Source organism: Caloenas nicobarica, chromosome 3 (genome assembly GCF_036013445.1).
Source record: "Caloenas nicobarica isolate bCalNic1 chromosome 3, bCalNic1.hap1, whole genome shotgun sequence".
Lineage (NCBI taxonomy): Eukaryota > Metazoa > Chordata > Aves > Columbiformes > Columbidae > Caloenas > Caloenas nicobarica.
In genome coordinates, this window is record NC_088247.1 from 68,351,287 (window position 1) to 68,369,836 (window position 18,550).

At 42.6% G+C, this 18,550-nt stretch overlaps 1 protein-coding gene across 1 annotated transcript in view; it reads right to left on the reverse strand.

The window, feature by feature from the left end:
* Window positions 1-6,860, reverse strand: part of PLEKHG1 (pleckstrin homology and RhoGEF domain containing G1) — a 134,040-nt gene extending 127,180 nt beyond the window's left edge. The window contains exon 1 of the mRNA XM_065631962.1: window positions 6,533-6,860. The gene's annotated coding sequence lies outside the window, so the exon portion shown is untranslated. The remainder of the gene's footprint in view (window positions 1-6,532) is intronic.
* Between the last annotated feature and the right edge of the window lie 11,690 nt (window positions 6,861-18,550).

The following is an 18,550-nucleotide window of genomic DNA, read 5'->3' on the forward strand; positions in this document are numbered from 1 at the left end:
CTGTGAGACTGAAGAACTCAGGGGACATTGTTGGCATGTATAGCGATGACCGAGAAGCACGCCTGCATTGGTAACAGGCCACGCTACCAGAAGAGAGTGACATTGCAGATCCAGTGGCCAAGTGCAAGCTGCAGTAACAGAGACCACCAGGCTAAGTGACCGTGCAGGAGATCAGCTCTAAACTCTGCTCAGCATAGTTCATGCCTTGGCAAACCACTCTGTCTACACACGCAAAAAAAAGATGGGGCTTTCTTGATGCTCTATTCTGCATCTCCCCACTGGCAGACTTGACGAAAGATGAAAGTGATTCCTAAAGGGAGGGTCTGCAGGAAGCCTGGTCCTTTTCAACTGAGAAATTTGCCTAGCACGGACTCTCCCAGCACACAGACATCTCTGATACCAGTTCAGGAACAATGTCATCTAAAGCAATGGAGGAACAGAAGCATGCCAAGATACTGAGCTATAAATCAGAAACAAACTTCGGAGGTTAAATTGTTACTGATGCCCTCGGAAATTACTTACTATCGTTCACTTAATAACAGATCACAAAATTCTACAGTGGCTTATCAAAAAGCCTATGCTGTGCCTGATACTTGGTGCTGCAGGTAGATGTTCAGAAAAGAAGTTACTGGCTTTTTCCTGGAAATCTGGGAAAAGCTCATAAGGTTTAAAACTCAGGAGAAAGAGGTACTGGAGATGACACCCTCCTACCACAAAGACTTCACAGCATAACCAACCTGATAAAGTAAGGATTGTAAAAGGCTACATCCAGTGAGGAGTGTGGCAAATTAGCCTGCCTGCCTGCAGCAACCTCCTCAAGCAGCTGGAGCACAAAATGACCAAGATAGATCAAACCAGAGATTCATGACTTCAGACTCATCTAGCATGAGACTGACAATTATCAGAGAAGACTGACAAAAAGAAGAGATTAGAAACTTTGTATGCTGGTAGTGTACGAGGGAAAGCAAGCTGCCTCTCCAAATTCAATCATGATTCATTGTTAAATACATCTTTGCCTACCATTCAAATAGGCTAAGACTGCTGACTCTTCAGAGAAATTAGTCTTTCTGCAATGGGCTGAAGTCTATGATGACATCACTCAGACACTATGGTATGACAGCTCGCTGAGCAACCACACAAGGTATGTTATCAGGATAATGAGAAGGAATTGGAAAGTAAATAGTGACAAAGCTTCACAAACACTGCAGTGCGAAGCATGCTAATCTTGGCAGCACCAAACCCACTTACAAACTAAAATGATGATTCTGCTGATACTAACTTGGCTGAAGTTTAAACAAGTGGAAAGCTTTGTGCATACTGAAGTGATAAAGAAGCTTATAGACTTGCATAGTAAGTAGCTCTTCATTTCACCCATTTATTTTCAAAATTCTTTACAAAGAAGGAACTATAATTTTCCTTCATGTCAGGTACCAAGGACACAAAGCATGATGTTACTTTAGATTGATGTACCACAGATCAGTAGCAGCAGCAGCAGCAAGCAAGTGGTTCTGCCACTGTATTTTTGAAATGCATTGGGACTTCAGCTATGAACCTGGACTCACTGGGACAGGCAACATAAATACATAAAAAAAAAAAAAGGCAAGTTGATACTAGTATGTAGAAAGCACAACAAAGCTGCAGCAGACACTGTATCTAATCTTAAGGGACACGCAAAGGGGTGGTAAACACTTTAAAAAAGAAGAGTTTACAGGAGGTTCGGGAGGAAAACTTGCCTGTGTTTACAGATAACTCCACCTAACACAAGCGGAAGCATGGGAGAAAGTACAAGCTCTACAGCCTATGCACTAAATCTAGGAGATAGGGACTACTTGTACTCATGTGGGCTGATTAAAGGCAGAAACTGACCTTGAAGCCCACACCCAGATGACAATGCTGAAACATGTCAAGCATGACCAGGAAAGGAAGCTGGCTGTTAGGCTGTCCCTGACAGTGCTCCTTAGGGCAATCCAAAGAGCTTTCTCTTTCCTGAGTTAGGTATCAAGGGTTTATCTACAAGAGCTCTGAGTAAGCAAATGGACAAGTGATTCAACCACTGTTCCTGTGACACCCTTTTTACCTCTGCTCAGTACTTCCAGTGAGAGCACACATGCATTCTATCAGCAGAAAACAGTAGTGGCAGGATACTAATGCCGGGGTGTGATCCTGAAATGTCTGAATGGATATAGCTCAATGTTAACATTCATTAAGTTAGGTTTGAAAACATCTGGGCAGGGCTCACATGCAAGTTTCTACAGAGCCAATGCTGAGAGGAGGAGGCTTGGCACCACTTGTACTCTGAAGCTCAAAGACAGAGCAGGCAAGCAAGACTTAAAGGATTCAAAGATAATTAGCACTGCTTCAGAGTCACATGTTTGCATGGGAAACAGCTGCCAGCCCAAGATACACCTGCTCACTACACTTACAAAACACACATGCAACTTCCACTAGCATAACCACCCATGGTCCCACAGAGGACCAGGAAGCAGGACTAGTGGAGCTCATGCTGTGGAAAGAGGGCAGGAAGAAAACAAGTCATATGCATCAAGTTTCTCTTCTAGATAAATTTTTAAACCAATACCTTTCTTTGTATTTTCACAGCAATGCTCTACATTATGATTAGCGAGAACACAGGCAGTGACCACCTTCACATTCAGGTCCTTCAGAAGGTGCCCCAGTCAGCAGCTCATGAGTTTTAAGCAGCTTGTAACTTTGCTTGGACAGCTGCTTCTTTCAGGCCTCCTAGATAAGCATCAGTAGAATTTCCCTCTATTTCCTTCCCCAGTCCACCTTGACTAGGCCCCTTTCTTTTCCTGCACTTGTAATCGAATTTGCAGTTAAACCTATTTTAGGCCAAGTTAATGTAAACTCAACTTGGTGAATCAGACTAGACAGACCTAGTTGATACAACCATCATAAAAATTATTTATATCCTTAAAGTGACTTGAAAAACTTTTAACACTATGAGATAGTTTTTCAGACACATACTCCTTTGCAAATTGCATTAACACAAACAGCCTTTGCTGAAACTTTAAGTTATTACTTAACAAGGTCACGTTCATCTAATATATGCTTAATCACACACATAAAGGCTCCCGTACTTCCAATCATAACTGCTGTCCCTGTACTGGTGATGTGCCTAAAGAATGACTTTACCTCTTCACTTGCTTTGCTTCTGTTCCCCCTCAGTTTTGTGGTTCCACCCACTCGCTCTGATATGTGACGGTTTTCTAAAGCCCCAGGTCTCCGAGTCATGACATCTCATGGGAATCTCAGCTCTTCTTTCAAAAAAATAAGTTTCTGTGCATTCCAGTTACAAGAAAAGAACTGGAAAATATCACTGTAATATGCTTATAAACCAAAAGGAACTGAAAAATATTACAAGATTAATGGCTACCAAATCAAACACGTTTGGTTAGTCTGAGCCATGATTGGGATGGGGAAGACACTGTTTGGGACTGGTGATGCTGTACAACACTTTAGGTGGTTTTGGTTAGTCTCCCAGAATGAGAGGCTTAATCTACTGTTTAATGAGCAGCTAGTAGAAATGCTTCAAAAAGCACCTTTAAAAAAAAAAGGGGGGGAAGGAACTACGGGTTCCATGTCCTCTGCATTCTCAGTTTACAAGAATAATGCTTTCTTCCCCTTTTTTCTGCCAGTCCTACAAACTAAAACTCTGTGTAACCACAATAATGCAGGTTTCTCAAAACTAACTGTTCAGTAACACCTGCACAAGTCCTCCTGCCACTTCAGACTTTGCTGAGGGCTGCAATAATTCCTTTTTCCCCCCTTTCTCACACTAGAAAAGGAAAATGCTGTTTAGAATAAGCAGTGTAAGACATCTTCATTGTCCCCACAAGCAAAAATTCCAGCTCCTTGTAAAAGGACCGCCATATATAATCACAACTACTTTGAATGTCTTCAGTAGACATTTCATTACTAATTCACATTTTTCATATGCCATTATTCAATCTTCTGTTGTATATTCCAGCTAAATATTTGTGCACTACACTTATCCTCTAAGAAATTTATGGCAAAGGAATTTAAAGCTGTAACTAATTTAAAGAAACATTGACACGTTAACACAGCAATCATCCTTCTCAACACATGACTGAATACAAAAGGGAACACACATCAGATTAATTCCTTTGTCCTAATTTATAGGACACACAACTTTATAGATATCTCATCTGAGAAACACTTCTAATCAGAGTGCTGCAAACGGCTCCCTTTATCATCAGATTAGATGTTTCAATTATTTTCTGACCCAGCGGACTTAGGGTACACAACAGGGCCATGCTAAGCGTCATCTCCAGCTGCCACCCAACAACGTGGTGCCTCTTCTCAACTCCATGCTTCAAAGGCCAAGAACTGCAGCTCCGGCTTGGCTGGGGAGAGACTCAGTGGTGCCCAGCAATTGCTGGAATAGCAACCAAGCATGAGGGAAACAAACAAAAGTCAACAGATGAATGAGTCTTTAGCCTACTTTAATAAGTGTGCTAAATGTCTGTTAAAAGATGGATGTTTGGGACTTCCTTAAAAAAAAAAAAAAAAGAGAGAGAGAGAGAAGGAAAAAAAATGTCCATTCCAAGTTCACATATTTTGTAGTATCCATCTCTTGGAATTGTTTGGTTTGAGGTTAGTCCCTATTAAACACAAAGGGGACACTTAAAATACAAACTAATTTGACTACACACCTATTTTTTCTTCTTTTTTGGAAAATCGTAAGTAAAACAACAAGAAGAAAAATGACACATTAATGTCTAGCATTAGAATTATAACATGCCTTTGCAGGGATGCACTCAGTCGTATGGACACAGGTCAACGTTGTTTACCTAGGCCTGGGAGAAAAAGCCAGCATTCCCATAAATGAACACATTTAAAACTGAGCCTTTTATCAGGGTGGTGCTTTGCATCACTTCTAGTTTGCCAACTGAGAACACAGAGAAGTAGAGAGTCAAAGTTTAATAGCTAAGCATCTGCACAGATCTGAGAACAATACCAATATTCATTAAGGGGCCGATCTCAAACTGCCATCTCATATTTTCAAGACAAGTGCCCTATTAATACACTTTCTAACCTTAGCATAACTCTTATGTTTTCATCTCAAAGCACCCACACATACATTCGTAAAGAGTTCCCAAAATTATGACAACTACGTGCCACACACACACACAAAAAAATAAAAATAAATCTCAAGGAAGCTATATATTGTGCCTCGCCAACCACAGTGAATTACACAGCCAGGAGTTGCTACAGCCAGATTTAGCTTTGTCCAAGCTAACAGGATTCCTTTATAAATTTAGCTAGAGGCACAGGCAACAAACGCTTGTGGAAATTTGAACCGCAGCTCTCCAGCAGCAAAGACTGTTCCCTCCAAGAATGAAACAGTAGCAAAAGAAGACTATTAGTAGGCTCTTATTACAAAGCTTTCAAAACACCTATAAGTCATCAGGTTCTCTAGGCAGCATTATTAAATGCTGAAGTACCAGCGAAAAACGCAAGGTCACAGCTGTTTCTGAGCCCGCCAACTAACAATTAAAAGGCGAAAAAGCCAACTAAAGAGAGACTGTGCTGAAAGCCAGATGAACGTACAGCTAAGTTTGTTTCGGGTCCTTTTCCCTCATTCTTGGAGCACTGTGGCTTGCGAAGAATGAGGGAAATGAGTGCCTCGGGTCCATCAGCCCGAACCAAAGGACAAGCTCTGAAGGCTTCTCGTTCAGCAAAAGGGACAAGAACCAGGACACAAAACCTGCAAAGCAGGGAAAGGGCAAGGGCGGGCGATGGGGAATGGCATCCAGGGTCCCACCGGCCGGCAAGACACTGCTCTGCCCGGATTGCTTCTCCTGCGTCCTCCCTCCCTAGAATAAACGTTCCTGCTACTTCACGAAAAGATCAATCGCACTTTTTAACCCTCTTTAGGCCACATTTATCACAAACCGATTAACATTACTTTAAAACGCCAAAAACTGAGGGGTTTTTTTGGAGCACAGTTTTCGCGAAGATACAGGTTTGCTAAAGTGTCCACACAAAACCTAAAACGCCGCGCGGTTTTATCACACGTTAAAAGAAACACTTCCTCCCGCCCCGAAAAGACTCGCTGAAATCCTCAGACCCCGGCTGAGCCCGGCGCGCAGCAGGCGCGGAGCAGCCCGGCCACGCACAGGCTGCCCCTGTGCTCCGGCCGAGCGGCCAAACACAAAGCTCTGTGGTGGGCAAAGCGAGGGGCTGCCAGTGGCTGCCGCAGCCCCGGGGGAAGCCCGGCGTACGGTGTCGGCTCCCGCCGGTTGCCGGGGGCGGGGAGCGGAGCGGGGGGCGGCGGGGCTCGCACAAAGGCTGCGGACACAAAATGCCCGCTCCCCCGCAGACCCCCAGGGGCCGGCAGCTGGAGCCGCGGCACCTCGCCCGGGTGGTTTCGGGGGGTTGCAGAGTGCCGGGTGCCTCACCGACCACCCCCCTGCCCCGAGTCGATCCAGGAGCTGCCGCCCCCGCCCCGGCTCGGCTCGCCCCGCGCGAACAAAGCCCCCACACTCACCGGCGACGGCAGCAGCCTCTCGCCGTCGCCCACCCTCGCACTCCCGCTCCTCCTCTCGTTTAAAATCCAGGCGCAGGGGCGCGGGAGGTTCTCCCGCCGTAACTCATTCAGCGGCGGCGCCGGGTGTCCCCCCTCCCAGCGCCCACGGCCGCGCCCCGGCTCCCTCCGTGCGCTCGGGCTCCGGGCAGCGGCTCAATCGCCAAACTTCCTCCTCCCGTCGGGGCAGGGGAGTCCGCGAAACTCCCCTCCTCCATTCAGCTCCGCAGCCCAGCCGCTGCCTCAGCCCCTCCCCAGGGAGGCCCGGCCCGGCCCCGGGCTGCAGCTGACTCCGCTCCCCTTTTCCTCCTCCTCCTGCCCCGGAGGCTGGGAAAGGGGGGAAGACAGATTAACCACTCGGACTTGTCTCTGGAGCCGAGCCAAAGAGAGCAGTCGGATTACAGCCCCGGGAAGAAAACAGGAGGAAAAGGAAAGAAATGTTAAAAAAAAAAAAACAAAACAACCAACCACAAACAACAAAAAAACCCCCTTCTGTTTTCCACGCAGGGCGCAATCCCGCCGCTCCCAGGGCACCGCCGCCCCGCCCGGCCGGGAGCCCCATCCCTGCGTCCCCGAGCTCCCCGCCGCCTCCTCTCCACCACCACGGGTATTAAATTCAGTGATCTAACGCACAGCATTCTGCGAATGAGTCCGAATTGCCAAAATGCGAAGGAGGCAGGTCCACTCTGAAATACGGTCCGTAAAAAGCAAATGCAAAGAGGTTTTATAGACTACACCTGCCTCTTGGCAGTCTGCCTGGCCATCTTCTTTGAAAAGGTGAGCTTAAAGTTACACAACATTAAAAAAAAAGAAAAGTAAGATACACACAAAAGAGAATTCTTCCTACACGTTCAGTGGTCCTTCTTCTTCTGAGCCCTAACAAAATCCTGGTTTTGTGTAAAACTTGTTCCATAATTTGTATTCAGGAAAGCTCTCCTGCTTTTGTTCTATAATGTAGTTTCTCCCTGTACTCATGCTAATATAAAGCACGTGGAATATGAGGAAATTTGGGAGGTTAGAATAGCTCATAGTTTTAAGATGTCAAAACAAGTAATTACAGCAGTAATTCGAAAAAGCAGGAAGTTTCAGTGTTTGCCCTCATCTTACCTGTTCTCGCTGGAATCCTTGAAGAAAAAAAAAAAAGGCACAGCTCTGGCTGGGTCTGTTTTTTGTATCATTAATTCAAAAGCCCAGAGCTCTTTCCCAACAAGCACATCGAATATACTTCAGACCAATGCTGAATTTTGAAATTTTAACACATTTATGAATTAATTTTGGCCCTGTTTCAAACTGGAAGTTTACATTTAAATAAGTGAGACTATATTAGCTTCTCGACTACAGGAAAAAAAAAAACTTAAGTGTTTTAATGACATCCATTCTTACACATAACATTTATGCACGTTGCAGAATTAAGGCATAGTTCTCACCAAGGCATAGGTCCTGTTCCACCCCTCCTTCCTTGAGAACCATCACCATCCTATCAGGCAGGAAAGGCAGATTGCAGGAGGCTGGGCTCCACGGGTAATATTCTGGAATGACTCTCTACAAAGTCACTCACCAGGGCAAGTAATTTCAGATGTGACCAGTAGCTCCACTAAACCCAGCCCACTGGTCACAACCTCCTGCACTGCATGGCTACTACATGGCTACTCTGTGTGTGAATTCAGCAACCGACTGAGTATACATCCAGCACACTATACTCTGGCATTGTGCGGGGCACAAAAATTTGGTCTTTGTTTGTACACCAATTAAAATTTTTTTTAAAAAGGCAGCATGAAACTACTGGGAGAGAAGCATTTGTAACTCTCCCATTGGGGGAATCAGGGAATGCTTTTCCTTTATGAATAGATCTTTCAGAGATGATAATAAAACAAACTACTGTTTTATGCCTTTAACTCGGGCCAAATTAAAACAAATGAAAATGCACGCACATCCCCAAATGGGAAATATAAGAACAAAACCTCCAAACCACAGAGTATTCCAAGTTCCTTTAAGAAACTGTACAGTCTCTGCAAATATGTTTTAAAGGCCTACTTGATTTTTTCCATATGGAGTTTGTTTTTCCTCAGTGCTGTGACTAACAGGAAAAATCTTCAAGACGAGAAGTCTCTTCCTCTCTCTTCATCTTTCTACCTCTCTTTCCCCAAAGGACTGATCATCAGCCAGTCTGGTTTCTGTTTGCTTATGCTAAAAATAGCGTTCCAATGGACTGACCAAATACCTCCAGTTTTATGTCAACTGACTGATAGAGTAGGATCATTGTTGCAGAAAGAATGATAGAGCTTTAAAGGTCGAGCTTTACAGTACTGTAATACAAAACAGTGTATCTGAAGCACGACCCATTTTTTGAGGAATTAGATGCATAGACAAACAGTGGGAACTCTTATTTCTGAAGGTAATCCAGGTGGCTATTGGTAAAAGGGCACAAGTGACAAGGAGACTGCAGGCAGGTGAACAGTTCACCTGGGTATTGCCTGTGCACCACAAGGCCTGTGGCAGAGGCGAGAGCACACGTGTCGTGGGGGATTCCCAAACAGCTTGCTCTGTCACCCTCAGCAGCACTCCTGTGCGCAGGCAAGAGCCAAGCCTCTGCTTCCCCACCTCCATCTTTTTCTACTGGCTTTCACAGCACCTCTCATGCCCTCACGCAGTAGGGCCTCTGCCTTCCCCTCACACATGAGGTGGAATCCAGCTCCCTACATCGGCTCTTCACCTCGGTCCCTCCTGCTGCCGCTGCAGTCAGGAACTTGCACCGCTGATGAGTTTGTATCTTTCACACCGGTGGTCAGGACTTGCTTTCACAAACCACTTGAAAGTGTTCTGCTTACTGTGGTTGGGGATCTGTAATCTAACATTATTTTTCCCTTTGAGATTTTCCTTTCTCCAAAGAACCCTGCTTATATCAACTATTCTACCAATAGGTTTGTACATATACATATGATCTCAAACATCATAGCATTTCTTTATATCACCAGGACTGGATTTTACCAGTTGTTGTCTTAATGTTTTTCTCACTTTGGCTGTGACTCAGCAGAACTGTAAGCAATGCTTTTAAACGTATAGAAATCTGTGTCACTTCAGATTTGCTGGCTGATGATGAATGTCAGCATTCACTTGAAGGGAAGCACAAGTTTATCTATTCTGAGTTAGAATCAGGGTGGGCGGGGGGGAACCCACCTGTCCCTACAATAGCAGAAAACTGCTACTTGTAAAGACACCCTAGACACACAAAAGACACATCCCAGATTTGATTGTTTGGTGAGGAGAGGGATCTGTAGAAGCAAGCAGCTGCATCTGTGCCATGTATGAGAGTGTAAGGTGGGGAAAATGGATGTAATCTTAACCTGGGCACTCTCCAGTCAGCCTGGAAAAAAAAAAAAAAAAAAAAAAAATCTGCCATGTGCTCCTCACCTAGCATCCAAATTTATTATTCCACCCACGATACAATTGGCAGGCACAGGTACACTCATTTGCTTTGCAGAGCAATGTTATTAAGTGTGGGGTTTTTTAGAACTATGCCCCTGTTTAATAGAACACACTCTTTCATGTAAACTAATGCCAAGGAGCACACAACCATTCCAGTAATTATGTGTTCCGGTAAAATCATTAATATCAAATAAAATGCTATCATACCTACTTATGCCTGGGTCCTGTAGGTATTCAATTACCTCCAAGTTTATGAGATACCTGTGTGAAAAAAAGTTGGAAGCATATTTAAGTCTTCACAGCAACAGCTGCTAAAACTTTTAGTCTCAGACTGTGAAGTTCAACATGTCTTACTCCTAATCTTACCACAAAGCTTAAGTGGAAGTACTTTAAAAACAAGATGACTTTGCATGGCATTTGCCTTGGGAAACAAAAGAATGGGAGTAAGATGAAGAAGTTTAGTGATTACAAGTATGAAGACAGTCAACATAAGAACAAGATATTGTACGGAAGGAATTGACTGAACTTAATCTTCCTAGGGAGAAAGTTCAATTCCTTCTTTGTCTGGGAATGTTTCCATGCAGAAGTAAACATCTTGCTTTTCCACATAGCAGTATTGCTTGCATCCTCCACAAATACAACTGTATTTCATTTTAAAAAGCACACAGACTAGCTGCAGTTTTCATGAAATAAACTTCTGGTAAATTCAAAAGCTAGCACAATTATGTCATCAGCTCAGGTCTCAAACTCCTTATACATCTTGGTCCTTAAGCACAACCTCCATTTTATTACGGTGTCTTAACCATTTCAGTAGATAATAGCTCTCTACAATTCCTATCCATTCCAGAAAGTTTTTCTGCTGGCTTATTCCTGAAAATCTTTCAGTCTACACCCTTACAAACAAAAAACATGTTTCAGTCTTACAAGGGCTCATCTTCTTCCCAATTAAGTTTTCCCGGGAGTATTTTAGGTTATAAGGTTAGAACTGAGCAGTTAATTTCAACCTCGTGGACAAGGACAGCCTTCAGTCACACTGCTCTGGAAGAAAGTCACCACTAGCTCCATACTCCTCATATCAAAGCCCCCAGGTAAGGATGAGCCATTACATCCCCTGCGGGATGCTTACCCCTTTTCTCTTGCCAAGACACACAAAATAAGGCTGGAGCAGGATCCCAACTGTTCCCTCTTCTCTGTTCAGTTGCACAGACAGGTTACTAAGCACACATGAGGTGCTTATTTCTCAAAACTCAGCTGCCTCTTTTTAGCTTAAATTGATTATTCAGAAAAAGAGTATTAAGGGGTGTCACAAGGAGGCCTTTGGTTTGCATGTTTAATTTAGGGGCTACAAGATCATGCCCTATAAAAGGGTCTTTTCTTGCTGCATGCTTTGTGGTGAGTCCATGTACACAAAAAAAGCAGGATCAAATCTCAGGTCTTAAAAACACAATACATTAGAATCGCTCTAAGCAGCAACTAGGAGTTACTTTCAGCACTGCTAATAGAGGTTGCCCAGATGGCAGATGAGCTCATCTGATTACAGGAATCCACTTCAACTTCAAGGAAACTCGTCAGACATATAACCACTAGTTTCTTATGGCTCATTTTGGTTGTTAAAAGAACTTTTACCACTTAAATGAAAATCTTGTGGTTCTCTACTTTCAGCTGTTCCTTTTAAAGCACAATGTTCCATGATAATTAGACTAATTGTTTTAAACTACCATCTCAGTAATGAGTAATAACCGTGCTTTTTTTTTTTTTTATGCAATAAACTAAATTCAGCCCCTGGCTAACTGCTCCAAGAACACCAACCAGTCCCTGGAGTATTTCTCTCAAGCATGACTGCCCTGAGATTTCCCTTGCTTTCCGACTGGTTTGCTGCCATCAGAGAGCAACAATCGTGGAGTAGGTGGCTTGCAAGGGCAGTTCTCTGGCCATGCATGGGAGAAGATCCCGAGGGGCAGATGTCAAGAGGGAGCTAAGAGGACTGCAATCTCCTTTGCTGTATCGCCGTCTAATGCAGCACATGTTCCCAGTCACCCATCAGATAACTGCTGTGCCACCGTCCAGCCATCCCAATCCCCATCAAAGCTGCACCCCGTGCTGTCTTAAGCCACCAGCACTGCAAAAAGCTGTCTGGAGGAAAGACTTTCCTATGTCTTAGTGAATTCTAGGAGTGGCAAAAGCCAACAGGTCACAGGTAGCAGGCATAATTTATCACAGCCCTCAGGCAACTTTAACTTACACGGAAAAACTCATGCTCAGCCACTGTAGACCGGTCAAGGGAAGGTGATATATCAGATGCTATCAAGCCAGAACAAAGATTTAACAAACCTGCTCTGGTTTTGTTCTGCACATATCTACGTGAGTGCAGACAAGGCAGGGGAAAAGGAAGTCCCAAAGCTTTATCAGGAGTTGTAACCATCAAGGCTGTTAAGTCCAAATGAGAACTTGTGTTGACCTTGGTCAGTATTAATCCAGAAGAAGTATGTAAACCCTGAAGTGAAGATCTGTCTTTGATAAAAAGACAGTGAACCTCTTATAGTTTTTACAGATCTTGCTACCTACAGTATGGATGCTTTTAATTCTTTAATAGTTGCATATGGCAAAGTAAAATTAGAAGAACTTTAAACGGAAGAGAGAAAAAAGGCAGTACCTCAACCTCAGATAAGCGGGGCTGAGTGCAGAAGAGAGACCTCACTGAAATAATGAAATAAGAAAGAAAAATAGAAAAATAAAGCTAAAAAAAAAGGCAGAACAACAACAACAACAAAATTCTAAAGTATTATGTTTGTTACGATACGTGATGTTAATTCCTGTTATTTAATGTCGAAGGTTAGCACAGAAGGCTGATACAGGAGGACAACTCAAAATTAAACCCAGAAAACACATCATTTAGAAAAGGCAATATATTGCAGCATCTTGTAAATACATGTTTACATGACGTGGCCTATATTGCTTATTCTGTCTCTGGTCACAAAACAACTATCTATATAAAATGTATGAAATTTGAATGTTAATGTAACAGATACCCTGATACTTCTGAGGCATAACTGAGTATCAATTTTCAATGTTTTGAAAGAATTCCAGCAGTCAAGCAGCCAGCACACTGCATTATTATTATTATTGCAGATGCAAGAGTTACCAAATAAAGTCACATCACAAATTTGAGTATTTGGAAATAGCAGATCAGAGACTCCCAAAGTTTTCAGAGTGTCCCAGAGACAGCGATGCCCAACTTTCACTGAATACGGTCAGTAGATTTCTGTTCTATCTCGAGATACGGCAGATGAAATCACTTTCAGAATATCTTTTTTCCTAGCCACACACAAAGCAACTGATGCAAGAAAGAGACAAAGGTCTCTTCCCTTTCCTTAAGCCTTCAACAATATGGTACATCTGGCCCAAGACAGTGTCCCACTGCATCACTTTGACAACAAAAAAGCCAAGTAACACATCTGTGAACTGCCTGTAAATCTAAGCAGCTGTCTTCTGAGTCATTTCAGGACTGGCTAATAATTGAATAAACAATTGTAATTGTGCTTCATGAAACTCTCATGTTTTCTTTCAGTCTTGGCATCTCCTCTCATGAAAGCTGTACAAGTTAGGGTGCAACCACACAAATGCAGTCAGCTGTGACAATGTTTACCTAATACCTCTAGTATACCAGCCATCACGAAATACATCCTGCTTCTGGGCAACTAATAGTAATAATTTCAAAATATTCCAAATCCAGTGATCAGAAACTTACAGTGTGACATTTTTGAAGACACTCAGATAAAAGTGTCATTTATTATTTATACTGCAATAGTGCTCACAAGGCACAGTGACAAATGCACTGAATGCAGCACATGTAGAAAACGAAAAGGTGATCCTGACACCAGAGAATTTACAACCTAAGTTGTGTTGAGTGTGTCCTGAACCTTTGAGTAAATGTGGCTTAAATTTCAATTGGAAAGGAGTTGGTTTTTTTTCTTTTTTTCCCTAGATCAGTGGTCTTCATCCTATCGTCTACCTTTAGGAGACCTTGAAAGATAGCTGAGAAAAGGAGGCTTACTTTGGTAGACTTAGATTCACTTTACAGGGTTCCACAAATTTGAAACAGATTGAAAATACTCATCTAGACGGATTTGTAAAATATGCGTGGAATTGCATTCTAGTTCAATTATTTGATGGGATTATAACCACACGACTGGCTAAACGAGAGAGGCAGTCACCCTGGGAAGCGTGCTGAGAGAGACTCTGAAAGGGGACAATATTCCTGAGCCCCACTGACTATTGCTGCCTTCCAGCAAAGGACCATAGACTCATTTGTGCAGACTGAGCTGTTAGCAGCAGCAACTGGAAAAAAGCTAAGAGAGAAGGGCCTAGGAGCCAGAAGATCTCGCCTTCATTCTGCAAAATGTTGAAAAGATTGAAACCAAGCTCTAAGGTCTGTAAAAATCTATATATTTTACTAGTAGATAACGTTATTCCTGCTAAACCTCATGAGGTTTATAGGAAAATTTTGCAATGTGAAGATCCTCTACTGGTGAGCAGATAGCTTTGCTGCCGTGATTAATTCAGCCTATGATAGCTTTGCCAAGGCTATAAACAAAGTTTCAGGCTGTTTTATTGACACAAATACTGCTGGAAAAAGCTCTGACACCCCTCCAGCTGCACATTTCTTTTCACCTACAAAACAGTGCTCTAGATTACACAAGACTTGTTAATTTACCTAGGAAAACAAAAAAAAAAGGCAAGAGTGCTTGTGCTGGAGGCTAAAATTGCTTTGATACCTAACAGCTTTCTGGTTTGCCACTCCTGGAGGAAGGTTGTCACAGCTGTGCTTCCCAAAAGGCAACCATGTCAGTGTTGTACATTACTGCAGTCTTAATAAGAGTGTATGCTGATAAATTCAGGAGATATCCCAGTAGAGGAACAAATCTAAAAGTGCAGGGACAGCCAGGGGCGAAACACAGTCCCAGGGCTGACATAACAAAGAAAAAAAGCTAAACAGGGTTGGCAAGCCAGTAAATTTGGTTGTGTGTTTTTGTTTGTTTTTAACCTGCAGAGTGAAGGTCTGTTTTAACGACAATATGTTTTTATATGGTCAACAGATATTACAATTATTTTTCTGAATCTTATGGACTGGTATGAAACAAAACTGATTCACTGAAAAGCCATACGTATAGATGTGGACACTGTTGTTTGCTTCTTTGTATGAAAGCAAGTGACTCACAGAGATCTTTCTTTGTCTACCATACAGCTGATGTGCATGGTAGACAAAGAAACACTTTTTCAGCATGTTTCTCAGAATGAGGTCCCTTTTGACAGTAGTTAACAAGCAAAGGAACCTCTTTGTTTAAATCCACATTAGAGGCAGAACATTTGTTTTTTCTACCTTAATTGCTTGAAAAATGTAAAGTAGTCCCTTTTTCTACCTTTTTTCTTTCATTAAAAAACAAACAAACAAAAAAAACCCACAACAGCAAAAAGCCCCCCACTTTTATGCTACCTCTCATCAGGCCCAGGACCATCTGTTTTGACAGAATGACTCTATAGGCCTATTATATGCTTCCACAAAAACAAATTAAGCCAAATGCTTGTTAAAGTCAGTTGTTCCTGTCTGGAGAAAAAATATTTAACAACTGGAAAAAAAAGAAGAGGATTGTCCCACAACATCGAATATTTTGAGCAATCTGTCTCGCTCTACAACCTACCCTTTTGCCACCTTTCTCATTTTTTAAGTAATTAGTGGGGATCTTGAACCGATCATGACTATTCTGTCACTGCATTCATTGATGCTCTGGGCCAAATTTGTTTGCATAGAAGCAGAATAGAATTTCAGAAGTAACCATGAAAATGGAATGAACATCCCCAGAAAAAAAGAGACCTCGGATTTTATGTTACTTTAGCCATCTTGTTTCTTTTGCATATTAGCAAATGCATAGTCCCACATATTACGAAGATAAAATACTGAGTCCAGAAAACACTGTACTGCAAGTGGGTTTTCCATGTAGAACACACTTAAGGCATGAAGGAAGACCCTTAAGTACTATAGCGGAAAGGTACTGATGGATTAGAAATAGGCTAAGAAGAGGGAGGAAAAAACCATCATTTCTGATATGCCCCATATCCCTTTCTGCAAGGCTGGTCTTTCCACCCAGGTAGATACTCCAAAGCAGAAAAAGTAGCACAGAAAACCCCCAACTTTCAAAAGAGCAATCAGAGAGAGATCGCGTACACACATCCTTCCTATTGAGTAGACTTCCCTCAATATTGCCTCAGCTGTGTGCTGAGCCCTTATGGAAGTACTTTCGTTTTTATTAAAGCAAGTAATAAAAACCTTCTTCTCCATATTTTGGAGCCAGGAACTCTCCCCAGTGCCAGCAGTTTCCAAACCTTTTATCGCACGAGCCCCTCCCTGTTCCAAGCAGATTTTGCACTGAGCTCTGCTGTTGTTTCATGTCACTCCATGACCGGGCCCCTGGGCGCCCTGCAGTGCTGGAGATGCTCATGTGCCATGTCTTGCCCGTTCGCCCCAACCTGACCCCTTCCAGGCCTCGGCTCCATGCAGGTTTTGTACCCACCTTGACTGGGATCTTTACAGACGACAGCTTAGGCGGCACTGCTCTACCTAAAGCCCATCAGTAATTAACGTGCCGTCACTCCTCAAGTCAATCTCTGCCCGAAGAGTGTTCTCAGCACCTTCAGGCTAAAGGGGGATATACACTCATTGTAGATGTGCTGCTTGCGTTTGCTATAGTGGGCTAGTGCTAAATTACAGGCATATATAGAATGAGGTTACTCAGAGGAAATTCATATTCTTCCATTTGAAGAACGCTTTGGTTTTGGACAATGCTGCTAAAACAAGTAGTAAAAGGAAATTAAAATTAGCCCTGGATATTTCTCTCAAGAAGAGAAGTTCCTTCCAAGATTCCAGAGAAAATTGGCTTTGACCTGGCAGATTTATGAGGCTTTGAAACTTTCAGTTGGAGCCTAAGCAATAGTTTGTTTTGTGTTTAGAATAATAATACTCCTTAACTGAGGCGAAGAGGGGCGGTGACACCACTATTTATGGCTTGTTGTCCCTCTCAGTTTCGGCACAGGGAATGCAGCTGGACTGGTTGTTACTTTTACAATAACTGCATGCTTTTTATATTAGCAGCCCTCACGTATTGAAAAACCATGAAACTGCTCCTCTGAAACAGAGGATTGATTAAAATGAAGAGTGTTTTGAAAATGTTTTCAGTTGCTGTTGCTTGTCTTATTGTTTAAGCCATTTGCGTGTGTTTGTTCAAAGTTTCCAAATTTTTCCCCAAGCCATGAATACTAGAACCTTTTAAGTTAAAGCTGAGATCTTCACACATTTTAGGATTCTGTTGTAAAGCACTAAATATCACAGTATTAGCAATAAACTGCCAGTCACCAGCATAGAAACTTGACAGAGCTGGTTTGTCTTCTCAAATGGCTTTCTATATGAAGTGCTGGAAGCTTAAAAAACTGAAAATATCACCAAAAGTTTGTGTGACTTTTTTGGCAGGTGGACATACTAATTTAGTTTAAAATTTTTGCCTTTATTTTATGATTGCTCAAAGTTTGTATAACTCTAACCTGAGATTTTTCTTAATGTGCTGAAAGTACTTATTTCTGTACAACTTCCTAAAAGTCAGTTCAGTAATGTACTTTGTCTTTTCTAAGTGCCGATAGTGAATAAAATCAGATTTTTTTTTTCCTATTGAAAAGGCAAATAGCATTGTTTCTACTTTTTTACAAGAATTCAAGAGCTGCAGAATCAATAGGCTGGTTCATATCCCATCAGCAGCAGATACTGGGCTGAAAGCCAGTTTCTTCACTATGACTTTGTTTAGCCTACAGGTTTGGTCGTACTGTAATTCTAGTTAATTGATTGCTGGTTTGTTTGAGTTAGCACAATAGAAAATGGTAATGTAGACATCCAAGAAATATTTTTGGGTGGAACAGTTCATTAATCAAAGTAACAGCACGTCCAAAACTTTAAACCAGGCCAGGTTAGGTTGGATATAACCACTCCCACCTCTCTCTCTCCCACCTGACACTTGGGACTCCGCATCTCCCCGGGGTCTGCTGCACTGATGGAAGACAGCTCTCATCAGGACCTAGCCTGTAGTACGTCAGTCTTTTAATTACAGATAAAGGCAAACAGAATCCCGCAGACAAAGCAAACCTTCCACTCCATCTGCGAGACCAAAGGGGGACAAGAAGATGCCACTCACTAAAAAAGCAAGAGCAGATGCTCTCAAGCACCTTACCCCCATTAGTCCAGGCAGCTGAAGCAGCAAAGGTCACTGCAACTAAACCTTTCCTTTCACCTTTATTTTACATTTGAGTGTGAAAGAAGCTGCTGTTTTCTGCCATTTTACGTGTAATGACAACAGCATAGTCATGGATGGTTCCTCGTGCACGACAGAACTGTGCAAAGCAGAACCGTTCTTCCACCCACAAAAATATCAAAAATACAAACAGACACAATTACATTTATGCACCCAAATGAAGGATGATGTAGCAAGCCAAAATGCTAGACTTTTCAGTACTATC